This window comes from Panthera pardus, unplaced genomic scaffold (genome assembly GCF_024362965.1).
Source record: "Panthera pardus isolate Hobbes unplaced genomic scaffold, ASM2436296v1 HiC_scaffold_2, whole genome shotgun sequence".
NCBI classification, from domain to species: domain Eukaryota; kingdom Metazoa; phylum Chordata; class Mammalia; order Carnivora; family Felidae; genus Panthera; species Panthera pardus.
In genome coordinates, this window is record NW_026526765.1 from 109,242,839 (window position 1) to 109,248,326 (window position 5,488).

The window sequence follows — 5,488 nt, forward strand, 5'->3', positions numbered from 1 at the left end:
TTTCTTTGTGTCTCCAACATTTTGTGCATTGGTGAGTACACAAGTGCATTTTGCAGTATTAGGTTTGACAGAAGATAATTTTGTAGACTTCCCAGGCAGCATGTGAAAACTCAGGGGCTCTTCTGCTTGTCCCTGGGCTTCATAATAACTTGCCCAGCTGTAAAGGGGGACACCTTCCCAGGGCATCTTATTTTTTTCTGATGTAATTTTCTGGTTCTCATGTCCTTTCTTCCACCTTGTTTAGCTTTTATTTTAATGACTTCTCATCAGCAAAGGACAAACCAGCAGTTATCCTTGGGCATGGTACTCACTCCAGGGAGAATATTGGAAATTTTTGACTTTTTGGTCTTTTAGTATAGTCAAATCTGAACATTTAAATGTTAAAACGCATGAGTTTTCTTTTTCACACATCACTTTAAAATTTCGTCTTTATGTAACAAGATTTTTTGAAATTATGTAGACAAATAGGTTATGTATCTGTGACTTACACTTTAGGATAGTACAAAGGACTTTATAAAATATTTATTATAAGAAGGACATATTATGGTTGAGGATCACCACTGTAAACGTACCCCGAGGCTAACCTGGTTTGCAATGGGGAGGAAGATAGGAAAGAAACTGTTGTACATTTGCTTAATAATACTCAGGTACTGTGCTTTGCTCTGTATATTATCTCATTTATGCAGCTAACTTATCCTTCTAAGATGGCAGGTAGTATTACTTTCCTTTCACAGATGAAGACGCTGGGACTTAAGGAAATTTATTAACTTCTTCATTCCTTCATGAAATATTTTCGTGACTCCTATGTGCATTCTAGGTGTTTAGAGAGACAGAAAGGACACAATTTCTGCCATCAAGGAAATATTTGAGTCGAGAGAGATAACAAAGCAAAGCAGTAAGTAAATAAGTCAAGTCACATCGCGTTGCGTGTCATGAAGACAGGTGAATGAAATGCCTTGAGAAAACTTGCCCAAAGTCACATAACCAGTGAGTGGTGGGGGGTCCAAATGAACGTAGACATTGCTTTTTGATTGCAGTAATCATGGCACTACCATTACTAGTATCAAATGCCAAGGTCATCACCCCTTCTAACATTGTCTAAAAAGATGCCAGCACGTGTGGATGAAAAACCAGGGAGAAATCTGTTCAAAGCAACTATTACTAAACATTTTTTTCTTGTTGCATTCCTGTCAGAAGAAGTTTCTCTCTCTCTCTCTCTGCCCTCCTAACATTGTTACAACAGTTTCTGGTTCTGCACTGTGAGATATCTTAGTGTGTGATGTTACTAATACTTATTAAAATGCATTTCTAAGTAAATAATCTTAAATGTTTTTCTGATCTTTTTAAGTTTATTTATTATGGGAGAGAAAGAGATCATGAGTAGGGGAGGGACAGAGAGAAAGAACCCCAAGCAGGCTCTGCACTCATGTATGGAGTCTGCCGTGGGCCTGGAACTCACGAACGTGAGATCATGACCTGACCCAAAGCCAAGAATTGGACGCTTAACCCAATGAGCCACCTAGGTGCCCCCATTTTCTGATTTCTTAAGTGTGATTTTCAGAAACATCCCCAGTTTTATTCCCCTGTGGAAATCTATCTGTCACACCCAACTTGTGATCAGCGCATCCACTCTATGAGATGAGAAGAATGTGTGCTGAAAACCCAGATGTAGACATTCTTTTAAAAAAAAATTTTTTTTTACATTTATTTTTGAGAGACAGAGAGAGACAGGGCATGAGCAGGGGAGGGGCAGAGACAGAGGGAGACACAGAATCCAAAGCAGGCTTCAGGTTCTGAGCTGTCAGCACAGAGCCTGATGTGGGGCTCGAACCCACAAACTGTAAGATCATGACCTGAGCTCAAATTGGACGCTTAACCAAGTGAGCCACCCAAGCGCCCCTGGATGTAGACACTCTTAAAGATGAAACAGCAGGGCCTTTGGGCCAGACTTCCAGAAAGGTGATTAGACCCTTCCTATGGATATGTGGCAGGGAGGTAAATAAAGCCTTCTATTAAAGAAAGGAAAGAAAAACAACCAACAGGTTAAAAGAGATGACCTATAAACCTAAAGTATATATAGTCTGTGAGAATGCTTGGGAAAAAATTATACAGCTAAAAAACTTGCAAAGTTATGTTCTACCCTGCATTAGAAAATGTAGTGACTTCTAGTCACTTAAAGAGAAAGACAGGTAGGTCTTCTGAGGTCTTAAAATTTTGTTCAAGTTATGTATTCCTTTAATACACTTGGTAATTAGCAAATCTTATGTTTGGTGTTTTTAATCATGATTTCAACTCTCTTGGGGGGAAAAAAAAAAAGAATGCAACAGAAAAGACAGCTCTTCTCTATGGGTCCTGGTGACGGCTGCCAAGGAAAGCATCCTCCTGGGCCTCTTAGCTACAGACCCAGCAAGACTTTTGATACTGTGGCTATTTTCCTAAAAGAAAACAGCCTCCCTGGAGAAATCGAAAGCTTCAGGGGGACACACTCTGTAACGTCCAGCTTATAACATAATGACATTCCCACCTCGGCATCATGCAGAGCTCATGTAAATTCTTAAATTACCTGTGTTTATTGAAAACATGTCAAACATCTAGTTATCTTCTTCATTCATTCTTTAGCTTTTATGTGATATTCTTCAAGATCTTCAGAGATAAATAATATTCAGTGTTGACTATTCGAAATGGCTACAGCAAATAAAAGGTAATTTTATATATATTTCATAGAAATTGTCCCACTGTCATCCTGGACTATTCCTTTCACCATTATGGATGCTCAATATTTTGACAGAAGCCAATCTAACATTTCTGCTTTAAGTATATCTCTTTAAAGGCACACTTCTCCCTAAGAGTAATTAACAGTCTTACAATGAACAGCACGGTTAATTTCTCCAGTTGCATAACTTGAATTGATTTCATAAATTTGATAAAATTGAGTTCATAACTTTAAATTGTTTCTGTAATAATTTTTTAGTATTCACCACCAAGTCAGCACTGGTCAGCTCAGACTCTGGGGAATTCAGTATCTATCTCGTACAGTCGGTTCATCTTTTGCAACTATATTGGCCAACTTGCAAATTTATCTGTAGCATGCCTGGATGGTTATGTAGAGAAAACAGCTACTCTCTGGGGGCTAATGTCTCTTCTCCACCAATCAGAACGCAGTTCATGATTCATTAGGTTTGTTGGCTAGATTATTTAACTTAATTCAGTATAAATTATTTAATTCCTAAGGCCTTCCTGGTATTCAATATGAATGAAACAATTATTCCTGGACACAATCATCCAAATACCACCACGCAGTTTTACCAAATCCCAAGCCAGTCGTTAAGTCCATCTATCTGCTGCTTTACATAAACTACTCATGCTGAGTTTTTGAGGGTTATAACATTACTGAAATTGTTTGGATTCAGTAAGGGATTATATGTTATTGTATATTTAATGAGAGAACATCCCAATTACATAGCAATGTGAGAAATCATAAACTATTGCTAGGTAGCAGTTGTGTCCTTGTTGTGATAGCTTCCTTTCTTTTGTTATCTTTCTCATGGGGAAGGGAGCTCTATTTTTTTCCAAACGTAATTCTGCTGCTTAGGCTTCCTTTAGGCTAACCATCCCAGACATCATGACTATCTGGTCAATGGCTGGTCGAAGTAGCATAGACGGCAGGTCTATTTTCTCTCCTATTGGAATTTCTATGACCGTGTCTCTAAACATGGTATGCCATGTCTTAGATTGGGCTCTCTGGAAACAGGTTCGGAGGCAGACAATTGTGTGCTTCTTGCAGGGACGTGAGCAAGTCAGGAGCGGTAGCGGATTTGCACTGCACCCTGCAGCTCTGCTGATCCTACGTGGCACTCAGAGACTGAGATGATCTTTGTATCTCTGTATCATCCAGTCACTGGCTGTGGGCTCCTCTCTGGGAGGAGGCATGGCCCTGTGGCCAAAGGCAATTTCTATCAAAAGTTGTCAGCGGCTGAAGCAGCTGGGGAAACGAGGGTCTCAGTCCTAAGGAGAGATCTTGCAACACCATCGATCCCCTGGCCCCATTCTTAGGAAATCCTGGATAAGGAATATTGACAAAGACTGAGATATGAAGGAACAACATTCTTTCATTTATACACAGTCTTGGTTTCTTCCTCTCAATAAAGCTCAACTTAATCTGTAAAAAAAAAAAATTACTATCCTTTTTCCTCCTTTTCCTTCTCTCCCTCCTTTGTCCTAAACAAGGCCAAGAATGGAATGGAATAAGGTAGACCCCAGAGAATTTTGCCCTGGAGAATAACCAACAGTGGAGCAGCGTCGTGCCGTTCCCATGAGACCTAGCTGGAACCTGGGGAGCTGGCGTTGCAAAGGGCTGCTTAGAGACCTGTGAAGAAAAGGGCACTTGGCAAAGGGAAGAAGCTGTTTAGGTTTAGGAGAGGTAGGTTATAAATGACAATTTGGTTTTTTCCCTCTTACTCCTTACTGAAGCAAGCACAATGCGTTGTGTACTCACACTGGCATTTCCCTGGCTAGCCACACTTGATCACCCCTCCAATCTTAAAGGAGGCTCCTTGCCACTTTCATGTGTTATCAAGGACCACCTTCCCCACCCACACCTCTATCTGTCCTGTTGCTTGCTTTCCCATGATCCCTTCTTTCATTTATTTACTCAGTCATTAATCGCTGCATTTATCTAGGGACCTCCTCATATGTACCGGTTCTGTTCTGGATAGCATGGTTCTTGATAGATTGTCTGGAGCTTTGGATACTTGTTTTGTTTCCTTTTTGGTTCTTGTCTGTTCCTGTTACTTGTACTCACAGCAGGTCCTGATCTTTGCTCTCCAGGTAGGTGTGAGACTTGTCTAGTTCCTTTGTTTCTTGTTATCAGAGTCCACTGATGTCTGCTTGATGAGTCTGGCCTCGTCTCCACATAAGGTCTTTAAATGGTTTCTGAGAACTGCTTTGGCCTCGAGTCAGAACCATTTCCTTGGAACACAGATACTCTGCGGCACCACCTATGATCCACTGCCACCAAATCCACTGTGAGCAAAGGGCAAATACATCTCCAAATAAACATGTCTATGGCAAGGGCTGAACGGGAAAGCCAGATCATGGAAGCGGAGCACAACACATCCAAATGTGGAAAAGACGAAAAATAAAACTAGACTCACAGTTTGTCTCTGATAACAAATTAATCATTTGACTTAGTGTGTGTAGTTATTTGCCTCTCTCCCAGGGACTGAACCTACCTAAAAAGCCATTCTACTTCTAGTTTGGAAAACCCCTTGATGTTTTGATTTTATTCTGGTCCAGTAGTTCTAGATCCATTTGCTTTTGGCTTTAAGTGGTTCCTTTGGTTGTTTTTTTTTTTTTTTTAATGTTTGTTTATTTTTGAAAGAGAAACAGAGATGGAGTGTGATCAGGGAAGAGGCAGAGAGAGAGAGAGAGAGAGAGAGAGAGAGAGAGATACAGAATCCAAAGCAGGCTCCAGGCTCCAAGCTGTTAG

General features: G+C 40.4%; 1 long non-coding RNA gene across 1 annotated transcript; it reads left to right on the forward strand.

Annotated features, from left to right (window-relative positions):
• The first annotated feature begins 824 nt into the window (after positions 1-824).
• LOC109246430 (uncharacterized) lies at positions 825-5,177 on the forward strand. Its single transcript, XR_002071354.2, has 4 exons — positions 825-895; positions 2,620-2,701; positions 4,228-4,420; positions 4,871-5,177. It is a non-coding gene; the product is annotated as an uncharacterized LOC109246430 (long non-coding RNA).
• Positions 5,178-5,488: the final 311 nt, after the last annotated feature.